General features: G+C 41.2%; 1 protein-coding gene across 2 annotated transcripts in view; it reads left to right on the forward strand.

The window, feature by feature from the left end:
• The first annotated feature begins 8679 nt into the window (after window positions 1–8679).
• ARHGAP24 (Rho GTPase activating protein 24) overlaps window positions 8680–22950 on the forward strand; it is a 536453-nt gene continuing 522182 nt past the window's right edge. Inside the window, exon 1 of one of the 2 annotated variants that reach the window (XM_045019052.1) lies at window positions 8680–8734. The gene's annotated coding sequence lies outside the window, so the exon portion shown is untranslated. The remainder of the gene's footprint in view (window positions 8735–22950) is intronic. The other variant, XM_045019055.1, reaches the window with a different exon arrangement.

Below are 22950 nucleotides of genomic sequence, written 5' to 3' on the forward strand. Positions count from 1 at the left end.
TTCATATAATTTAATATATATTATAGTTTAATATTTAGAATTTTGTAAATACTGTTTCTATTTTTTCTATAACAATGTTATAAAAAATAAATGTTTATACGTGTGTTGCACTTACCGCCTGATCCTTCCCCTGATTCCGAGTCCTGGTTAACGGGCGGGGAGGGTTGGTAGGGGATCTCTGTGAGGGTGATGAAGAGATCCTGGCTGTCAGGGAAAGCGGGAGTGGGTTCCATGTCGCCTGCGCCGTCCTCTAAAGACCCTTCCTCATCTTCCCCATCGGCGAACAGGGAGGGGGAACTGTCCCGGTACACTATTCCGTCCTCGGAGTCCACCGTCACTGGTGGGGCACTGGTGGCAGACCCACCTAGAATGGCATGCAGTGCCTCGTAGAAGCGGCATGTCTGGGGCTGGGCTCCGGAGCGTCCGTTTGCCGCTCTGACTTTTTGATACCCTTGTCTTAGGTCCTTCACTTTCACGCGGCACTGCATCGCATCCCGGCTGTATCCTTTGTCTTTCATGGCTTTAGAGACCTTCTCGAAGGTCTTCGCGTTCCGCTTGTTGGAGCGCAGCTCCGAGAGCACAGACTCCTCGCCCCACACAGCGATCAGATCCTGGACTTCCCGGTCAGTCCATGCTGGGGACCTCTTTCTAGTCTGGGATTGCCCGGACTCCTCTGCTGGAGAGCTCTGCATCGTTGCAGGTGCTGCGGAGCTCGCCCCGATGTGCAACCAGAACGTCAGATTCAAACCGCCCAGACAGGAAAATGAATTCAAATTTTCGCGGGTCATTTCCTGTGTGGCTGGCCAGAGAATCCAAGCTCGGACTGCTGTCCAGAGCGTCAACAGAGTGGTGCACTGTGGGATAGCTCCCGGAGCTGCTAAGTTCGATTAGCATCCACACCAAGCCTAATTCGAGCTAGCAAGTGCGAATTTAGCGTTACTCCACCTGCCGGGGTGGAGTACCAAATTCGAACTAAAGAGCCCTCTAGTTCGAATTAAATGGCTTCCTGGTGTGGACGGTTGAGCGGTTAGTTCGAATTAACGCTGATAAATTCGAATTAAAGTCCTAGTGTAGACCAGGCCTAAGTGGAACAAGGCAGAAATTCTTATTAGTGCTCAGCTGCCTGCAATACGTAAAGGCTAGCTACTAACTTAGGCCCTGTTTCAATCATCCAGATGCTCTGTTTATTAAGTATAGTTCCTAAGCAGATACATTTATTGCACAGGGTATATAAGTATATCCATCCCCCATCTCAAGTCGCTTGAGAAATCTGGCACTGACAGCTCAGCTTGTATTTAGTCACCTAAATAATAGACTTTTAGAAGTGCTCAGCTCCCAACTCTCAGTTTTCCTCAGTGGAAGTTCTTCTGAAAGGCAGATGTTATTTAGGCTACTAAATAGGAGCTGGGCTCTTTGGAAAATGTCCCCGCCTGTTCAGGCTGTCATGAACAACATGTACTATGCTATTGTATAAGCTGCTGCTATCCAGCCAAATCTGATTCCATTAAAGGCAGAGGTAAAATTCCAATGAGCAGGAATAGGTTCTTGAGCATCAGCAAAGTGATCCTCACTACGTATCCACTAGATCTACACCATGGAAGCCTGTCTTTGCTAGGAGACTATTTCTATCAGAGAATTCATCTGCTAGAATCCCTGCTCTCAGTGTTCTGGCAGAAGCAAACTTTGGCTCTAAATCAGGAGAATAGACAGGCCAGTGCTTTAGTCTCTTACACAGAATGCAATCCCCTCACTGATCTCTTACAATGCTTGCATCTCTCCTCATTTAGACCCAAGAGCAGTAGGCATACTAATAAAAAGTTGCACGGTATGTTTATCCTAGGGCTATTTAAATATAAGCAGTGACAGAAAGCACTGTGTGAAATTAGACACTCAGGTTTTCTCAGCTGAAGAAAATGTCGTCTACCACTGCCTCAGCACCTTTCCATTGCAAACTACATGTTTTAAACTTGACAAGTAAGCAGATTTCTATTTCCTAATAGCTACATCTCTCCACTCCTTAGATGTTCAAAGTAAAAAGCATTTCATATCATAGTGGAAACAAAACTGGGGTCTTAGCCACTGATCTCAAGGGATGTATGATCAGGCACATGTATAGGTAAGGCAATTGTGCAATGTTATACAATGGAATGCACTGAAAAAGAAAAAAACTATGAGGGAACAAAACCAGGAAGAGTGAATTTTTTTGTTTGTTTGATGCAACAAAGTGGGCATTTAGGCCAGCTGCTGGCTAGTTCAAGGGCTGAGTTTATACTGCTGTCTCCTAAGTGGAGCATGTACACATGGCAAACATTGATTTTAACATGCACCTACATCCGATGCACCTACATCCGATGCACGATCACACTGAAGACAGTTCCCCTCAATTATAGTCCTGATCAGAAAAGACAGAAAGTCTGTTCCTATTGAAGAAAACAGAATTACTGATTTCATCACTGGGAACAAGCTCATAATTTGAGGAAGGGAGCTTTGAAGGTCTGCACATGTATGTTACTCTTATTATACAAGTCATGTTTAAATCCCCCCCAAGTTAGAATTTGTACAGCTATTTTCCCCTACTGCACATCCCCACCATGCAGCTTGATATCTAAATTTATTAGCAAAAGCCTAGTCAGAGCACCAGCCACAATTCAATGGTTTTTTAAATAAAAATATTCAAAGTAGGCCTAGAGAAAACTAATTCATGCCTACTGTGGTCAAAGTGCAACGTAATCTGTATATTACACTGCAGCAGAAGTTTATTAAATAAGTCTTAGTTCCATCACTGATGTGCTTAAAGATAATTTCATATTTTCAGACATACTTGAATATCAATTTCTTTCCCAGCCAACTTGAGGGTACAGAAATCAAGTATAGTAGCACCAACTCTGTGAAATACTCTTGTCTGAATAGGCCAGATACAAATAAAGCTGAACAAGTACACAAAACTCTCCAGATAGCAGTGAGAGTTGCATGGACAATTTATACACCAGTTATAACAGTCCCACTGCATTCACAATGTGTTGTTTTACTCTCCTTTCTATGTAATGCTCTATTAATAATATTGCTATTTATAGTTCCAATATTTTGGTGAATTGTCACACAGCTTACAAATAGTAAGCTGAAAGGGTCCTGTTGACTGGTACTGGACAATTTCTTTCCAATCTCCTCAACTTCTCCTCTCCTCTTACAGAGCTCATTACAGGGCCGCCCAGAGGATTCAGGGGGCCTGGGGTGGCCCCCGCTGCCGAATTGCCGCCAAAGACCTGGCACTTCAGCAGTGGGTCCTGGGGCGGAAGGACCCCCCACTGCAGGTCTTCGGGGCGCTTCGGCAGCGGGTCCTGGAGCTGAAGGATTGCCCACCGCCAAATTGCTGCAGAAGAAGCTCCGGGGCCCCCGAAAAACTCTCGTGGGGGCCCCTGTGGAGCCCGGGGCAAATTGCCCCACTTGCCCCCTCCCTGGGTGGCCCTGGCTCATTATGACTAACTGCTTACCTTTTTCAGAGAAGGTGCTATTTAGGGTAATTACAGTACTATAATTAGAGAAAAGAAGGCATTTCCAATAACAATTTTTTCCTCCTTACAAAGCAATTGTGCACAAGGGATTGCATTCATCTTTTTTTTTAAATACCATCATAATGTAATTTAAAAATTCTTTGCCCATTTACTACCACCACCTTAGATGATTAAAGTTTAAGAATGAACCAGTCCTACTGTCTAATCAGGTGAAATTCCCGTCAGTGTCAGTGGGCGTTTTGCCTTTTAAGTCACATTTATGTTTGCACTGTTGACTTGTAGTGTTTCATGTGGTTTAGTCAGTGAAACTAGACCAATCTGGATCTCATACATTTGCTATATTTCTGTGTTGGCATTCCCAAAACTGCAGGAAAATTACATTTTGAAAAAAAGCTAAGTTTTAAAAAAAGTCATTAGAGTATTTATGATAGGGCAAATGGCAATGACTCCTAACTGTAAGTTGCTTAATGCTTTCTGCCATATGATTCCTGTGATTTTTTCTTTATGAAGCTCTCTCACCATAATGGTTTACTGACAGCCTTTGATATTTAGCAGGGGGAAATCTGTCTTTGTGCCATGAAGTTCCAATCAGATTTGGCTGAATTATGAAGTATTAAAATAATTTCCTTCTCATCTGTGTGTCTCAGAAAAGCAGCCCACCAAAGTCGCTCAACACTCTGGGACCAAACTCTTTCTATTACACAAGCAGGACCACTACACTGGGAACACCAGGGAACTGCTAAAGCAGCATGGGGCAAAGGGAGGAGGAACAGGAAGACCTAGGGCTGCTCCACCACCAGCTCCGAACTCCACTTTGGGTAATTAGTCTTCTGTTGCCAGCTAATGTTAGTCCCATTGCTCAAGTAGTACTTGCTGAATGGTCAGAGCTCAAACCCTGCTCATGATTTATGGGTAGAGGTTGTTTCAGTTGCACATGAAAGAAAAAAAGCTGAAAGGAAACCAAAAGCTGTTAGCAACTCTAGGAAAATGATAAAAACAAAAAAAAAACTGTTCAAAAAAGTTGTTTGGGTTGCAAAGTCAAGCAGTCAAGACTTAGGAAAGGCCAAATTTACAGTGGCCTATGCAACCTTTATTCTGCCCCTTGTGCATATACAGTATGATTCTGTCTTTAATTAAATGATCATATCCACCTCTACCTCGATAAACGCCACCCAATATAACACGAATTTGGATATAGTGCGGTAAAGCAGTGCTCCAGGGGGGCGGGGCTGCGCACTCCGGTGGATCAAAGCAAGTTCAATATAACATGGTTTCACCTATAACGCGGTAAGATTTTTGGCTCCCAAGGACAGCATTATATCGAGGTAGAGGTGTACTATGGTTTCCACAGACCCCTGCCTCTGTCAGTAAACACAGTGGATGCACAAAGGGGAAAAATTAAGGTTGCACTGGCAACTGCAAATCTTTCCTTTCCTAACCTTCACATGTTTCACTTTGCCACAAAAATAACTATTAATAACTGTGTAGAATATTCTTAGAGCAAAATTATGGCCTTACTGGCATTAATGCAAACCTACTCAGGTCAATACTGAGTATTGAATATAGGATTTTAGAATCAATAAGCTAATTTACATAAGAGAATAACTTGAGCCATATAAGTTTGTAACAAAGGAAAAGAAACACCTTACTTTTGGATTTAAACTGTACTGCACAGTGGCAACGTCTATCAATGGCATATTCTTTTAAAGTTGTGAACAAGTAACCATATAAAATGATTTCCCCCTCAAAGAGTAAAATTTTTTATACTGCACAAAATTCTGATAATCCTTACTAGGGAGATTCCTACTGAACTAAAGACTAAGGCTGAATTAATTAATTGTTGCTAGAAACCAAGAATTTGTAAAGAAGAGATCCTTTACGTATCTATTTTGTTTCTTTTGGAGGGAAACTCATTGTTACTCAACAGGCAAGAACAAATAGCAGTAAAAACAAACCAACAAACCAGAAAAAAACACACCAAAACCATATGTGATACTGAAGTTAGATGACAGCAGAAAAGACTAGATATACAGTGAGAGCCTTCAAAACCACATACTAAAGCAAATGGTCCACTTAGGCCTCAGTCCTGTATTTTGTACACAGGCATTACTTCCATTGCCTTCAAAGAAGAGATCAGGCTCTGAATGAGGTAGAATACTGCCATCTGCTGCCTAGACAGAAAATGTGAGTTTGGTGTACATCCATGCTCAATTTTAAAAGCCAATGATTTTCTATATGCAGAGTAATTGTAGCTGTGTTGGTCCCAGGATATTAGAGAAGAGCTCTGTGTGGCTCAAAAACTTGTCTCTCTCACCAACAGAAGTTGGTCCAATAAAAGATATTACCTCACCCACCTTGTCTTTTTGGAAAGGGATTCCATAAAACAATTTTCCTAAGATCAACTTCGCTATGCAGACAGAATTCATAAGATGCACAGACTCCATAAATAAATCACCTACAATGTAGTTTTTGACTCCTCAAGCTGTGATCCTGTTAGCACTGAAACTAAAATAAGGCTAGGTAGAATCACAGAGAAAATCCATAATATTGCAAGAAATGATTTAGTATCACATTAACAGTACTAAACCAATGGTTCACTATGGTAAGCCAAATTATGTGGTCCTTAATTGATCAAAGTTCCCATTGATGTCAATGGCAGCTTTGCTCAGTGAAGGACCACAAAGTTTGGTTCAGTGTTAGGTAGGGAAGTTGTTGTTTTTGAAGGATATCCAACCAAGGTCCTGACCATTTGTAGTCAAATAGCCATTTCACAACAATAGGTGTTATCTTCTGTTTAATTTGCACAGTCCTATACAATTTCATTAAAATCCCCATTTAGTTTCAGCTGGATAATGTGTCTTTCACTCTGTCTACAACTATTATTTAACATACTTGTGTTTTGTGAACCAGAGGCTACATTCCTCCATTTTAGTGATGGGTGAAGTGATCCCTCTATAGAAGTACAGTAAACTGTAATTAAGGTTGTATTTCAGTTTACTGTAAGACCACATTTGGTACAAATCTTGAGAAGTTTCTTTTCTCTGAAAGATTCTCTGTTTAGCTTTTAGGACTTGTATGAACTTGAGGAAGTTCTACTCAGCTGCTTTTACAGTTAGGTGAGCAAGAATAAAAGTTTCTAGAACAGAAAAAGTATTGGAGACTTATAAGCACAAATAAATGAAAACATAGAAGACTATCATCATATAGCCAACAGCATCCAAGGACACTAAAAGTGAAGGACCTACAAACTTACTTTTCTACTAATCTAATTCTTCTCCTGGGCTCTAGGGTGCCCCTTTGCACCTGAATGCAGCATTACGTGGCACTTAGCTGTTGCAGACTAAGGGAAGTGATCACTAGAGATGGGTGCAGCGGCATTCTCAGCCTACATCTATAAAAACTTAAATCCCTTCTGGGATAACAAACACTAATAAGTCCAAAAATAAAGATTCAAACATGTCTTCAAGTTTACAGCCCTTCCACCCTTCACTATAAATCCCTTGTGGTGTGCCAATTAAACCCTAGTCCAGGGCTTCTCTGCATCAGAGGCACCAGTCTTCTCTGGAGGGTCTTTCCCTCAGTTTGCTTATATGGCTTATCTCCGCCTCTTCTATGCAGGAAGCAATTATTCACTCACTCCCCTAGGGGCAGAGCATGACTAATAGGGTCCTTTCTGGCCTCACAAGTGATGGGGGTGCAGGGCCACCCAGAGGCGGGGGGCAAGAGGGGCAATTTGCCCCAGGCCCCGGCCTCACAAGAGTTTTTCAGGGGCCCTGGAGCGGGGTCCTTCACTCGCTCCGGGGGCCCTGGAAAACTCTCACGGGGCCCAGGCCCCTGGAGCCTCTTCCGCTCCAGGTCTTCGGTGGCAATTCAGTGGCGGGGGGTCTTTCCACCCCAGGACCTGCCGCCGAAGACCTCAGACCCCTGAATCCTCTGGGCGGCCCTGTGGGGGTGGGAGGTTTTAGCCCCATTACAGAAATAAAGTCAAAAAGTTGAACCAGAAACATGGGGTCAAAGGCAAGAAGAGAAAGGCAATATAGTATAATTCAGACCACAGATTTCATTGCCACTGGAACACCTTGCCTACTTGATATCTTACATCTGATATTTGTGCACTACAGTGATGTCAGGAGTTACATATGAGGGCAGAATATCAATCTCCTCTATTCCAGTGCAATAGACTCACTGAGGTCCCAATTACTGAAACAACATTGCTTAATCAGGTAATGACAACTGAAGTTTGTTAGGAAATTAGCCATAATATTCTTTATTACTAATTGTCATGAAGGAAAATCCATTGATACTGATTAGGAATGGGCTTCTAGACAACTTCTATAAGCTTGAAACTTTGGAACAGAGTTATTTTGGGAATTTTTAAAAAGTTCCCTTCATTATGAAAGTGCCATGCAATTACAGAGCATAGAGAGAATATGCATTTTAAAAAGTTACACTAAGTATTGTACAAATGGCACCCTCATCTTAGAAATAATAACTAAAGTTTTCAAATGTCAGTGCCTAAAGTTAAGGATCTAAAGCTAAGCTTAGGAACCCAACTAAAAAGTGGCCTGAGCAAACACCACATTCATTAACCAAATTGTGTTTGCACACAGGTCAAGCTTAAGTTCTTCCCAGTTTACACAGTAATAACATATCCCTGATAAAGATCAAATAAAATATTTTATATTGCCACCATGTTGTCAACAGGGAAAAAGGGAGAGGAATTAACAAGTTTAATGGTTAACCAAAGTTTATGACATTCTAAGTTAGTCCCTATGGTGTACTGATATCAGATAATTATTTCTGGCATTTTAAATGAAGAAAAGAGCAAAATAAAGCCTTTCACTGCCTCTGGTGAAACTTACTTATGACCACAATCTCCTACCAAGCTTTACCTAGTTTGAAATAAAATTTAAGGAATGGAAGTTTTAGTAAGTTAATAATTTCCTATCCTTTATACTTGTAATGCAAACGTTATGATTGTTGTAAGACTTCTGAAGGGTTTAATTCAATTATCTTGCATTGTTACCTTGCCTAGCTGTAATAAGGGTGGCAAAAAATGTGAGTGCACCTGTTATAGACTGGGCACTCCTGTGCCAGATCAGGTGTTCCTTGTTTGGCCAATTAAGAGGGTTGGGCAGCACCTGGGCCTGTGACAGGTCAAGGTAGAGAGAGCGAGTGAGTGCTTTTTGAAAATACAGACTGAAGGAGTGCAGTGGTGAAAGGTAAGATCTGTTTAGAAGAGACAGTCTATAGTGAATGGAAAGCTTGATAGATGTCTCTTAGGAAGAGTGATGAATTGTTTAGGAAGTCTGTAGAGGGACTAGTTTGCTGATTGTTCTGAGCTAGTGAACTGGTGCTAGGAAACTGAAAAGGGCTGAGGGTTAGGAAACCACTGGAAGGCTAGCCTTGGTCTTTCCTGAGCTGAAGAGTCGGGGCTGGGAGAAGGGAACAAGTTCACTTTCAAGCTTTGGTAAGGGTTGGAAAGCAAGCACTGTGGCTAGATTCTGCAAACTTTACTCTTATTGAGTAGAGTAGTACCTTGCTCCATTAGTGGTACTATTGAAGTAAGTAGAAGTTCTCCTGGAGCAAGACACTGACAGGATCTTTGGACTTTAGTCCCCAATTTCTTGGGTGTTTAACAAGAGACCTGACTGAAATTGGTTGTAGTCCAAGATGGTTAGTAGATGACAAACCTGTAAATGTTTAATCTATTTTAGATACTGCCATTAATCTTTAAGGATTTTTTTTCTTTCTCAATGGAAAAAAGTCTTAGAAGGTGGAGAATTAAAATTCAGTAACTTCTATTGGATTGTGTCTTCAGGAAATGGTTTAGAAACACTGGCAGGATCTTTTTGTTGGGGGTTTTGGTATCTAGACAGCAAGCAAGCAAGCATGATAGGCTGAAGTGAGACATCAAGGAGAATTGCTTTTAATGGATACAAATTATTTGCTTATCTAACCAAGCTGCAAATGCCTTTTCTAGTTTAGTTTGAGAGGTATAAAACAGTTCAGCCAACTGCTTCATTTCCATTTTTTTGTTAATTTTATTAAACATTTATTAGGCTGAGGAGGAGAAGGAGAAGAAGAGATTAGTTATTCTCCATAAAGGCTATGGGAAATGGCAAAGTTTCTGACATCTTTAGATCCTTCTGAGGCCATGTGAAGGGGTACAGACAGAGGTGTCCACTTCCAGAGAGTGGCATCACCAACAGGTTTCAGCAGGCAAACACAAAGTGAGAGACTTAGAGGCAGCAATAGTTGTAGGGGTATTGTTCCTGAGTAAAGGTGGTAAAATCTGGGCCATGAATGTAGTGACAGGTTGGAGCATACTAGTTAGATGGAACTACATTTATGTTTAGAAAACATATAAATTGACAACCAGGGCAGTTGAGAAAACCTGAAATTTCTCTAACTGGTGCTCTATTTCTATTATGAATCTTTCAGAACTGAGGATAAGGCTGCTTTTTCAGTGAGATCAATGTTTACATTTGTAAGAATTTTCAGTGTTCCTAGCCCATAACTGCGGATTCTTTGGGAGCAGGGATATTGCTACTGCAATTAAAAAAATCCACAAACTTGTCTGAAGTTAGTGTTGGGATTTCTTGAAGTACAACTCCCTCTGACATTCAAAGTCACTATAAAACTATAATTGGTATGAAAGTAACTTATCTGCATGCTAAGCATCCTCCTCTAGACCTCTTTTGTGTGCAAGATTCCAGAGCCCATGTAAAAACAGTATTTGTTGTACCTGCTAGAAAATTATAGCCTTAATATTCTCTCGGGATATTTCCTCCTAGAATAGGTACAGGCATTCATTAGCCTCCTGCCTGTGAATCTTTGTGTAAGAAGAATTTATAAGCTAGAAAAACGGACCAGGCAAGTTCTTTGTCCCATAGTCTCAGTTCTAACACCTTAGATTTATTTAACTTTTGTATTGCAGTAATACTTACAGGCCTGAGGCATAATGGCCCCAATGTGCTCAGCACTATACAGAGCACAAGTCCCTGCCCTGAAGATCTTTGAATCTACAAGTGAAGATGTAAACAGGGAAGAAAAAATAACTAGACAGCAAGAGTAGGGTTAGTCTCAATATGCTGTCACATTAGGGTTGCCAACTCTGATTGAAGATATTCCAGGAGATTTTTTTCCAATATGACATGTCATTTTCTTAAAATATCCTATTAAAATCTCCTGGATTGTTCTCAATAGAAATTGATGCTACATTTATCTCTTATCTATAAAGCAGTCCATGCCCCTCCAACATCAGTGCCTTAATCACAGATCAGGGCATCTTCTTCCTTTTGGGCTCTGGCTAGTTCTTCTGTGCAGCATGGTGCAGGCTCCTCATGGCAATCCAGCCAGGCTGCTCTCTGAGCCTGTCCAAGAACCAGCAAAGATTCTTCATCCTGCTGTGTCCTTGCAGCAGCAGAAACATGCCTTGTCCTTCAGCCTGCCTAGTACTTTCTCAAAGGGCAGTCCCATCCTCCAATGGAAAGAGAGCTGGCAACAGGAAAGACCAGTTGGATTATCTGCCAGCTCCATAGCCAGACAAGACTCTGGACTGGAGGACTGGTCCTTTCACAGTGGTATGTGCAGTGGGAGCCTCACAGTAGAGTTCTTGCTGGCCATACTCAAAGGCACACCAGGTGCTTCAGAGAGATGAGAGTGAATTAGATGGACCCTGGGTCTGATTGATTATGGAAGTGATGCTGTGCATGGTAGTGATGTATAGTCCCTGGCTTGTCAAGGTCATAGAAGCTGAGGTAAGGGCCTCTTATCACCCTTCCCCCTCCCACCCATTGAAGAAGGGAGAAAAGTTAAGTTTTAAACCCACACAAAGAACTCTACAAATATTCTTAGTTAAAAGGATTTCTTTCATAAGTACTCAAGTCTTCATTCATTCAACGTGAACAAGATGTGTATAGCAGGGATGTTTTTCTTATTTGCAGCCTCCTGTGTCCCCTTAAAAGTGAAAACTTCTGTTCTGTAAATGTTTAAGTTGCTATAAGCTTCTTTTGTGATGTTCATTTGCAAATGTTTTGTGTGTAAGTGCAACCATCTAGGGTGATGGATACCAATGCTCTGTGAATAGTAGGATTTGTGGTGACCTTGCCATAACTGGTTAATAAGCCATTTCAGTAGAATTATAACTATCTTATTAATCAGGAAATTAGTTATATGGTAATGGTTAAACCACTTCCTCAAAGTCAGGGTGGAAGGAGAACCTATCCAAGGATTGCTGAGAAGGAAAAATCATTTTATTTCACCAGTTAAGTTTAGAAAGACTTATTGGTGAGACAGATTACTAGAATACTGCATACAGTTCTGGCATCCACAATATTATCATTGTCATTTGAGACTTGCTGATTAAGTCCTGCACAGTATCTGAGAATGTGGATCTTGAGCACTCCACATCAACTCAGTACCATTTTGAAGGTAGGTATTTACAACACTCCCACCTATGTTACATAGTGTATGCTTTCTACAGCTGCTGCTCTCTAAACTTGAAGACTGAAGTGGCTCTTCTACAGAGATCCATCGCCCAGTTAGGTCACATGATGGCAAACTGTGTATTTTGCTTTGAACACTTCTGAATCATCATTCTTCCTTTCCAAAGCCAAGTCTGAAAGTGTATTATCCTCAGTGGGCATTAGGGTCAAATTCATTCACTTATGTACAACTGGGCACAATTCTACCAAAATCAAAGCTATATCTGTTTATACCAGCAGCAACTTATGATGTCTGAAGCTCCCCTTTGTTGAGGCTTTTCTTATTGCTAAGCTTTCTCTTTTGGTGTTGCTCCTGCAGCTCTTCAGTAGTTGCCCTTTGTCATAGTGCTCCTACATGCATCAGCTTAATAGCTTCCTTTACAGACAACAACCTCCACTTCTGCTGTGGTAGTGATGTGTCCATGAACATGTGCTCTTGTAATTTCAAATTCCACCACTGACATAACAGCTATAATTTGTTTGATTAGAAAGAATAATAGAAGGATAAACTTGAATACCAGATTTTTTTGAAGTACTCTTGGAAATGCAAGACACTAAGAGGATATAAGCTAAAAAAAACTTATTTTTTTTTCCATTCATTTCATTGACTGTCTTTCCCCTCATTTATATTTAAAGCTATAAAGTTAATTGCCTTAAAGCCACTTCTGAAATGTAGTTATTACTTTGAAAAATATCTGCCATTTAACTGCTGAATCACTTCCTTCATGCTGGGCTGAGAGTTGTGCAAATAATTAGTCATTAGATCATCATGACAGCCAAAATGAAAAGGCTACATTTATCCTTTCACTCCAAGCAACTTTACTTTCATCAGCCTCATACACTAAAGTCCTATCTAACTTAATATTAGCTTCATGACTGCATAGCAACAATTAGTTTTTCCCCCTAATAATTTGGGAACCTTAGACAGTCAATAGAAATAGATGAATAGATGCCAATATCTACAGATCAATACACTGCTTTCTTATTAAGCCTACTCAAGTTGGTGTAAAAGCTTGCTGTTCTGCACACGAGATACAGTAGAGGTTGTTAATTCGCAGCTGTAAGAGTTCAGAAGACTATGCACAACCCATGTCTAGGGATTTGTATTCACTGGGCTCAACAGGCTGCACTAATTTTGCTCAAAGAGCTCCCACTGAAGTCAAAGGGAGTTTTATTTGTGCCTAAGGACACCTATGCCTGTAAATGTTGTACACAAACTGCTTAGCTTCGCCCACACATCATAGAGTTTAACAGACCAACCAACTAAAGAGCTATGAGGGCCATTGCCATTGAAGCGTGGGACACTATTTCCCTTCTCCCTTATGTACCTTTATTCTCATCATGCACAGCAGCCTTCCATTAGCCTGACACATGGACATTTTTCATCAGTATCCCCTTTTCCTCTATTGTCCTGTGAGTCTGTGCACCAAGTTCCAAAATGGGTTGGTTAGGGAGGAACATCAGGGGACCAGAACTATGACACTTTTAACTAGAAAGTTCACAGCCCTTTGAAATCTGTCCAAGGTAATGCTGGGACTGCCAAATGACACAGCCTTGGAAGAGAAGTAAGAAATGCAGCTGGATGGTTACAGCATTCTGACTTTCTGTGCATAATATTCTCATAAGTACAAATGTTCTTTTTGTTGCAAATGCATAACGTGTACCATGGAGATGAAACTACACTTCTGTAACACCTGATCTAAACTATTCCAGCAGAGTTTGATATTGTGTTTTAAGCACCTGCGGTGGAAAACAAACTCCTTTTATCTGCATTCACTGCTGAAAGGCTTTTGACTACTTGAAGCCAGAATCATCCCCAAAGGAACAGCACATCTTGGAGGGATGTTTGACAGATGGCGAACTTGCATAAGTGAATACGTGCAAGCATGAAATACATATCCAAAAGATGACAGCTTTAACACTATCCTCCTGCAAAGAGACTTGTTCTAATAGGCCCAATCCGGCATTCCCTTCATAGTCAAAGTTTTCATTGACTTTAGGGGAGAAATGCAAACTAATTTTTTTTTAATTGATGTGATAAACTTCTTGCATCCCCAGAGGATCTAATAGTTTTTTGCTGAAATGTCATTTCTAGGGTGTAACACAACTGTTTAAATATGACAGCATTGCTATGTGTATTGTCCACTCCACACACCTTTTTCTTGGATGGCTTAATGTCGATGAGCTCATGTAAAAAACTGAGTGCATAATCTCCCAAACCCTCTTATCACAGTTCAGGGCAACTGAAGCTGTATTTCTGCTCAGTGGTCCAGCTGGATGCTCAATCTCAGGCTTCCAGCTCCCCAGCAGTTGTCTCTCTTGGGTGAAGAGACATCTCTTTCCATTCTGACCAGGGTATTTCAAAACTTCACAATTCCCTGCCTTCACTCTGTATTTATTAGGAACTGGGGAAACTTTTGGGAAAGGGGGAGCCTATACAGGAAGGATGGGCTCCACCTAAACCAACATGGAACCAGATTGCAGGCACTTAATGTTAAAAAGGTCATAGAGCAGTTTTTAAACTAAGGGCTGGGGGAAAGACAACAGGTGCCGAGGAGCACGTGGTTCAGACATCCCTTAGGGGAGGATCTGTTAATAAAGAATCTCTGTGTCGTAGTGAGGATGAGGGGATGGAAAATGATAAAATACAGGCATGGTCTGATCAGAAACAGTCAAATAAAAGAGTCCCATTCAATTACATCGTGTAATGGCAGATAGCTAAAAGGAGACAAGTTTTTTTAAAGTGCTTATATACCAATGCTAGAAGTCTAAATAATAAAATGGGTGAACTAGAGTGCCTCGTATTAAATGAGGATATTGATATAATAGACATCACAGAAACTTGGTGGAATCAGAATAATCAATGGGATACAGTAATACCAGAGTACAAAACATATTGGAAGGACAGAACAGGTGGTGCTGGTGGGGGAGTGGCACTATATGTGAAAGAAAATGTAGAATCAAATGAAGTAAAAATCGTAAATGAATCAAACTGTACTCCAGAATCTCTATGGATAGAAATTCCATGCTCTAATAATAAGAATATAGTGGTAGAGAGATATTACCGACCACCTGACCAGGGAGAGTAGAGAGGCTATTAAAATAAACTCAATAACAGGGGATTTCAATTATCCCCATTTTGACTGGGTACATGTCACCTCAGGACTGGATGCAGAGATAAAGTTTTTTGACACCTTCTTGGAGCAGCTAGTCTTGGAATCCACCAGAGGAGAGGCAATTCTTGATTTAGTCCTAAGTGGAGCACAGGATCCGGTCCAAGAGGTGAATATAGCTGGACCACTTGGTAATAGTGGCCATAATATAATTAAATGTAATATCCCTGTGGCAGGAAAAACACCACAGTGGCCAAACAGTATAGTATTTAATTTCAGAAAGGGGAACTACACAAAAATGAGGATTAGTTAAACGGAAATTAAAGGGTACAGTGCCAAAAGTGAAATCTTGCAAGCTGCATGGAAACTTTTTCAAGATCCCATAAAAGAGGCTCAACTTAAATGTATACCCCAAATTAAAAAACATAGTAAGAAAACCAAAAAAGAGCCACCGTGGCTAAACAGCAAAGTAAAGAAGCAGTGAGAGGCAAAAAGGCATCCTTTAAAAAGTGGAAGTTAAATCCTAGTGCAGAAAATAGAAAGGAGCATAAACACTGGCAAATGACGTGTAAAAAATATAATTAGAAAGACCAAAAAAGAATTTGAGGAACAGTTAGCCAAAGACTCCAAAAGTAATAGCAAACATTTTTTTTAAGTACATCAGAAGCAGGAAGCCTGCTAAACAACCAGTGAGGCCACTGGATGATTGAGGTGCTAAAGGAGCATTCAAGGACGATAAGGCCATTGCGGAGAAACTAAATGAATTCTTTGCATCAGTCTTCATGGCTGAGGATGTGAGGGAGATTCCCGGAGATTTCCAAACATGAGCCCTTCTTTTTAGGTGACTTTTGTGAAGAACTGTCCCAGATTGAGGTATCATTAGAGGAGGTTTGGGAACAAATTGATAAATTAAAAAGCAATAAGTCACCAGGATCAGATGGTATTCACCCAAGAGATCTGAAGGAACTCAAATGTGAAATTGCAGGACTACTAACTGTAGTCTGTAACCTATCATTTAAATCAGCTTCTGTACCAGATGACTAGAGGATATCTAATGTGACGCCAATTTTTAAAAAGGGCTCCAGAGGTGATCTCGGCAATTACAGGCCTGTAAGCCTGACTTCAGTACCGGGTAAACTAGTTGAAACTATAATAAAGAACAATATTGTCAGACATATAGATGAACATAATTTGTTGGGGAAGAGTCAACATGGTTCTAGTAAAGGGAAATCATGCCTCACCAATCTACTAGAATTCTTTGAGGGGGTCAATGAGCATGTGGCCCAAGAGGATCCAGTGTACTTAGATTTTCAGAAAGCCTTTGACAAGGTCCCTCACCAAAGTCTCTTAAGCAAAGTAAGCTGCCATGGGATAAGAGGCTCTCATGGATTGGTAACTGGTTAAAAGATAGAAAACAAAGGGTAGGTATAAATTGTCATTTTTCAGAATGGAAAGAGTTAAATAGTGATGTCCTCTGGGGTCTGTTCTGGGATCAGTCCTATTCAACATATTCATAAATGATCTAGAAAAAGGGGTAAACAGTGAGACGGCAAAATTTGCAATAATACAAAATTACTAAAAATAGTTAAGACCCAGGCAGACTGCAGAGAGCTACAAAAGGATCTCTCAAAACTGGGTGACTGGGCAACAAAATGGCAGATGAAATGTAATGTGGATAAATGCAAAGTAATGCACATTGGGAAGCATAATCCCAACTATACATATAAAATGATGGGGTCTAAATTAGCTGTTATCATCCAAGAAAGAGATCTTGTAGTCATTGTGAATAGTTCTCTGAAAACATTCACTCAATATGCAGCAGCAGTCAAAAAAGCAAACAGAATGCTGGGAATAATTAAGAAAGGAATAGATAATAGGATAGAAAATATGTTGCCTCTATATAATTCCATGGTAAACCCACATCTAGACTACTGTGTGCAGATGTGGTCGCCCCATCTCAAAAAAGATACATTGGAATTGGAAAAGGGCAACAAAAATGCGTAGGGGTATGGAATGGCTTCCGTATGAGGAGAGATTAATAAGAACGGGATTTCTCAGCTTGGAAAAGAGACAGCTAAGGGGAGATATGATCAAGGTCTATAAAATCATGACTGGTGTAGAGAAAGTAGATAAGGAAGTGTTGTTTACTACTTCTCATAACACAAGAACTAGGGGTCATGAAATGAAATTAATAGGCAGCAGGTTTAAAACAAATAAAAGGAAGTATTTCTTCACACAATGCACAGTAAACCTGTGGAACTCTTTGCCAGAGGATGTTGTGAAGGCCAAGACCATAACACGGTTCAAAAAAGAACTAGATAAATTCATGGAAGATGGGTCCATCAATGGTTATTAGCCAGGATGGGCAGGAATGGTGTCCCTAGCCTCTGTTTGCCAGAAGCTGGGAATGAGCAATAGGGAAAGGATCACTGGATGATTACCTCTTCTGTTCATTCCCTCTGGGGCAGCTGGCACTGGCCACTGCTGAAGACAGGATACGGGCTAGATGGCTCTTTGGTCTGACCCAGTAGGGCCATTCTTCTGTATTTCTCAATAGAGAGACTCTGCCCAAGGACACCTGCTGGCTTTCTCTTCAGAGATGGTTAACTGGTATAATTGCTGCAGTTATAAGGTACCACACAGCACTTCTTATGCAAGCCTACTTTATTCTTTGAGTAAAAAGAATTAGAGAAAACGTGTGTGGGGGGAACTTACGCATGCTAATAAGCTTACCAGAACTAACTGCAGGAACAGTCCTTCCAGTCCCCACCCAAGGGGACTCCTTTATGGTCAGCAGTTCATCAGAGCTCCAGCACAGAACAAGCACTTAATCCTTCCAACCCTACCCTAAGGATTGGGGCCCTGTGTGGACCAGGGGTCATGTCTGTCAGTTGCATCAGGAAGATGGGCCTGAGTCAGTTTTAAGCCAGGCTAGTTATTCAAAACCCCTTTCTTTCTCTGTTTGTATTTAGAGAATCTAATGTGAAGCAGTATATTTGAGAGTCTCTCCACATGGTGGTAGCTCTCAGGAGGTGTTAAAACCTGAGTTAAATTGTATATTACACACCCTCGCCCCCCACTGTCATTACTTTCTGAAGGGCTGTGGTCCGCCAACCCCATGCAATTACATGCAGTCCCTGGCCCACAGTGATATATAAATATAAGGTTTAAGATACAGTAAGATCTCCTAAAGACATTTCAGGAAATTGACACATCTGTCACAAGATGGCAAGGAAGTCATTCTGAACAATATTTGTTCAGGTATGAAGGGTACTGTATGATCTGGCTCCTTGAGCTCTGAATCGCTAGAAGAAGCTTCTGCACTTAGATCTTCTAATCCTTGATGAACCGCTGATTCAGGATCAACTTCTACCACATCTGTTCCCCCTAAGTAGTAGCTTGCTCCACATGTGGTGCTATCAACATCAGTTCATGAAGTAAGGTACTCACCAGGAGTGAAATTGACCCTTGTGCAGAGGGCCCTAAAAACACTATGCACCACAACTGTTACTTTGAATTGGACTGAAATAGTGCATTGGCATTTCACCTGCAAGGATTAATTTTTGGTAAATCTTTCCTCTGTAAATTAGTTCTCACCACCTCTCCCTTGTGCCAATACTCATTAATCATTCATGGAGCTTAATTCACTGGTGACTGTGAGGAATTTTGAGGTGCTAGACTAAAAGGAACCATAGAAAGGCAAAGTATTTGCTAATTATATTACTGGATTGCATTGAAAATCTGATGTACAAATTTAGAACACAAAGCCAGCCTGGACTTAACTGGACTTCTTGAGGATTGGAACACCAGTGGAGATGGCTGAAGCATTAAAAAAAATTGAGTTACTCTGGTTTTATTTAGAGAAAAGGGACTTCTGAGATCCACTTGTATATTAGCTTATCTTTTCCTTTCAATTTTGACATCCACACCTTTTGAATGTTTTTACCAATTGATGAATAGCTAAATTTCACTTATCCAAGACAACCACCAATACAGTTCTATCTCCATTTTTAAGATATGGGTCAGTGTCTGAAAAAATCACATTAAACTCAAGAATCAACTCTTCTAGGTCACCTGAATTAAGAAGTGGTTCAATTATGGGTAATTTTACGCTGAAGTGCTCCAATTCACTCCTAATACCTAATGTAATTACTAGTGCTATCTATAATTTCCTGAACAGATTTACCATAGGTAGCAAGTAGTCCAAATTAAATTTACCTCCTTCATTCTACACAAATTACTGCTCTATAGAAATTGAATTTACATCTGGGCAGGTTTCCCCTGTTATAGAGTCCCTGGACAAGCAAACAGGGCCGGCTCCAGACCCCAGCACGCCAAGCGCGCGCTTGGGGCGGCATTTTGCAGGCAGGGCAGCAGGTGGGTCCAGCGGACCGTCCGCAGTCATGCCTGCGGGAGGTCGACCGCAGCCGCGGGACCAGTGGACCTCCCGCAGGCATGACTGCGGACGGATCGCTGGTCCCGCGGCTCGGGTGGACCTCCCGCAGTCATGCCTGTGGATGCTCCACCGGAGCCGCGGGACCAGCGAACCCTCCGCAGCTGCGGGAGGTCCCCTGGAGCCGCGGGACCAGCGGACCCTCCGCAGTCATGCCTCCGGGAGGTCCGCTGGTCCCACGGCTCCGGTGCACCTCCCTCCTTGTTTGTCTGTTGGATTCTCCTTCCAGGCCAGCAAGTGTAAATGATAGTAAATTCATGTTCATCTCTTTGATTTCATTTGACTAGGACTAGCTTGTCTTCAGTCCTCCTGAAGAAGAAGGTTATTATGAGGGCTTTGCCACTGATTACATCCAATTTTGAGTTTACACACAGGTCTACTACTGCAACTCATCTGATTGGCAACATCCCTTGCTAGGATAGTCTTGCAACTTGCAACTAATTTTGCAACTTGATATGTAACTTTATGCCACTTCCCTTACAATGCAAAATATTCCTCATGACTATTCACACGGAACCTCACCCAACAAATCAATTTTTGTATGACCAATGATACTACCTGGCACACCTCCCAGATTGACACTACGAGTGTGTTATGCATAGTACATAAACTTGGTATTGTTTATCTTAAAACTTTCAGTTTTGACTGGCAATCAGCAATTAACCTTTTCTTAGCAGTGGTTTACATGCAATATAAGTTGTATCTTAGCTTAAGATGGAAGTAACTGAAAAAATTCCATTGAATAAAAACCAATGAAGCATTCAGTAGGAAGAGACCAGAAGGCTTGTCACTCTGATCAGTCCGATGAGCTTTCAGAAAGTGCAAGGTCAGCTTTTGGCACTCCCCATAAACTGAAAACAAAAGAATTACTTAAGATTGATCTTTATAGAGGATGAGGTAGGATACTAGCATCTGGAGACTCAGTGGTAGAGCTGAGGGAAACTTCTCAAATGAATTTTTTTAATCAGAAATGCAGATTTTTGGTCACCTGAAACATTTTGTATTTCCAGAAAATAGTGGTGGTGTGTGTTTGTTTGTTTGTTCGGTACTAAATGTTTAGATTCTTCTGGGCTAGGTTGTCAAGGATTTAGGCACCACTCACAAAACCAGCAAAGCTGGTATGTCTCCCCCTTATAATCTTTAGTCTAGCAGTTAGGGCACTCATGTGGCTATGTTAGGGATGCAGGTTCAAATACCCGGTCTGGAGCAAGGTCTTACACTCAGTTCTCCCCGGTCCCAGGGAAGTTCCCTAACCACCAGGTTACAGGATATTCTGGGATGAGTCTTCATCTCTTCTTTGTTCTACTTTATATAAAAATACTTGTCATTTTCATTCACTGTCTAGCCCAATGATAATACTATAGTGTGGTGGCTTCGTCACTCGTGGAAGTCCTAGGTTCAAGTCACCACTATGAAGTGGGGATTTAAACCTGGGTCTCCTACATCAAAATACTTGCTTGAACCACTGGGCTAGAATTTACTGGGGGTGTGCACCACCACCTCTGGCTTTGTGAATATAGCCCTTCATATTTTATTTATCACAAACAAGTTTGAAATGCCTGCAAATAAGACAAAAATCACCTGCAGGTGACGCTTTTCACACAGTGATCACTCTCTATCTGACCTATCAGTCCTCATCTCAAAGGAAACCTGCACAACACTTTCAAAAGATGAGCCTGGGAGCTTAAATTCATACTTGTGACAGACATTAAAAATCTTGGACTGAATAGACAGACTGGATTGATGGTTTATTACAACAATCTGTAACCCACTAGCAACCCGCCCCCTGCTACCTTGCCTCGCTTTCCTTTCCCTCCCTGTGTCCGGAGGGATGTTAATGGGCCCCTTGACCTTGAATAGTCTCTTGAAATGTGTTAACTACTTATGCTACAAAATCTGTTCCACCTTGTATCTAGCTATGGCATTCTGATAAGCTTCCCAGACTTGAAGAAGAGCTCTGTGTAAACTTGTCTCTCTCACCAACAGAGGTCAGTCCAGTAAAAGATATTATCCCCACCCACCTTATTGCACACAACAAAAGTGTCTGTCAAAATGTTTCCTGAACCAAAATATTTTTTGGAACTACTAGCAAACTGGTAAATAAAATCAGTTATTCACACAGCTGTACACTAGTTTAAAAAATTGACTGACCGCATTGAGCCACTCAGAACAGTGCATGTAGAAAAAGATAATGGAATAATGCACATTTAATCATCTGAGTGGCTACTAAGCTCAAATGTGCCTAGTTTGAAAAGAAGTATTTTCCTTATACTTGCTAGCTTTGCAAGTTTATTCTGGGATGTGACCACATAACTGCTAAAAATACAGACTTCTGTTAGCCAAGTTCTTCCTTCAGTAATGTTGGTATGACTGTGTTATCTGCAAATGAAACCTATCATGGTTTAAAAGGGAACTGGATAAATTCATGGTGGGTAAGTCCATAAATGGTTATTAGCCAGGATGGGTAAGGAATGGTGTCCCTAGCCTCTGTTTGTCAGAGGATGGAGATGGATGGCAGGAGAGAGATCACTTGATCATTGCCTGTTAGGTTCACTCCCTCTGGGGCACCTGGCATTGGCCACTGTCGGTAGACAGGATACTGGGCTAGATGGACCTTTGGTGTGACCCAGTATGGCCTTTCTTATGTTATGTTCTTATCATCCCATCAGTTCACCCGCAATAAGGAGGCTAATGGGGATTGGACAGGAATAACAATTAGTTTGAAGACTACAGAGGTTGCATAGATGTAACCCAAGGCTGAATTTGGAATGCAGAACTTGTTAACTGCAATGATGTGCAAGACTGAAAGAACTCAGATTGACTTTCAGATCTCAGAGTGAGTTTGTGAGGCTAACAGATAGAAAAACTCTACTTGTGAACTGAGCAAATTTGAGCTCAAAGACACCAAAAGACAATCCACATGAAACCCAGTGCTGTCCTTTTTTAAAAGAGTAGAAGCAAGTTAGTTCCAAGAAAAGCGTGCTTAGTGCTCTCATTCAGTGTGGGTTTAACCTTAAATGGTTCAGTTTGCATAAGCAGATCTGAGTACTTTCATCACTGGTCACAAAGACTGCATTATTTGAAAGTCTTTTCTGAGGAAATGCCCAAGACTATCCTAGCAAGGGATGTTGCCAATCAGATGAGTTGCAGTAGTAGACCTGTGTGTAAACTCAAAATGCTTGCTCTGCTGGTTCTAACCAGGGCTACTTATCTCACTTTCTTTAATACTAAAACTACTATTCACAAGTTAGTACAAATTGTCTTATACATCTCTCTACTTCATAAGCAGCTGCACCCACTGTGGGAAATACACTCAAAGTAAAAAAACTGTCTTCTGGTTCCATGGTTTGGAAAAAGTTGCTATACCTTATTTTAAGTGTATT

This window comes from Mauremys mutica, chromosome 5 (genome assembly GCF_020497125.1).
Source record: "Mauremys mutica isolate MM-2020 ecotype Southern chromosome 5, ASM2049712v1, whole genome shotgun sequence".
Taxonomy (NCBI): Eukaryota; Metazoa; Chordata; order Testudines; family Geoemydidae; genus Mauremys; species Mauremys mutica.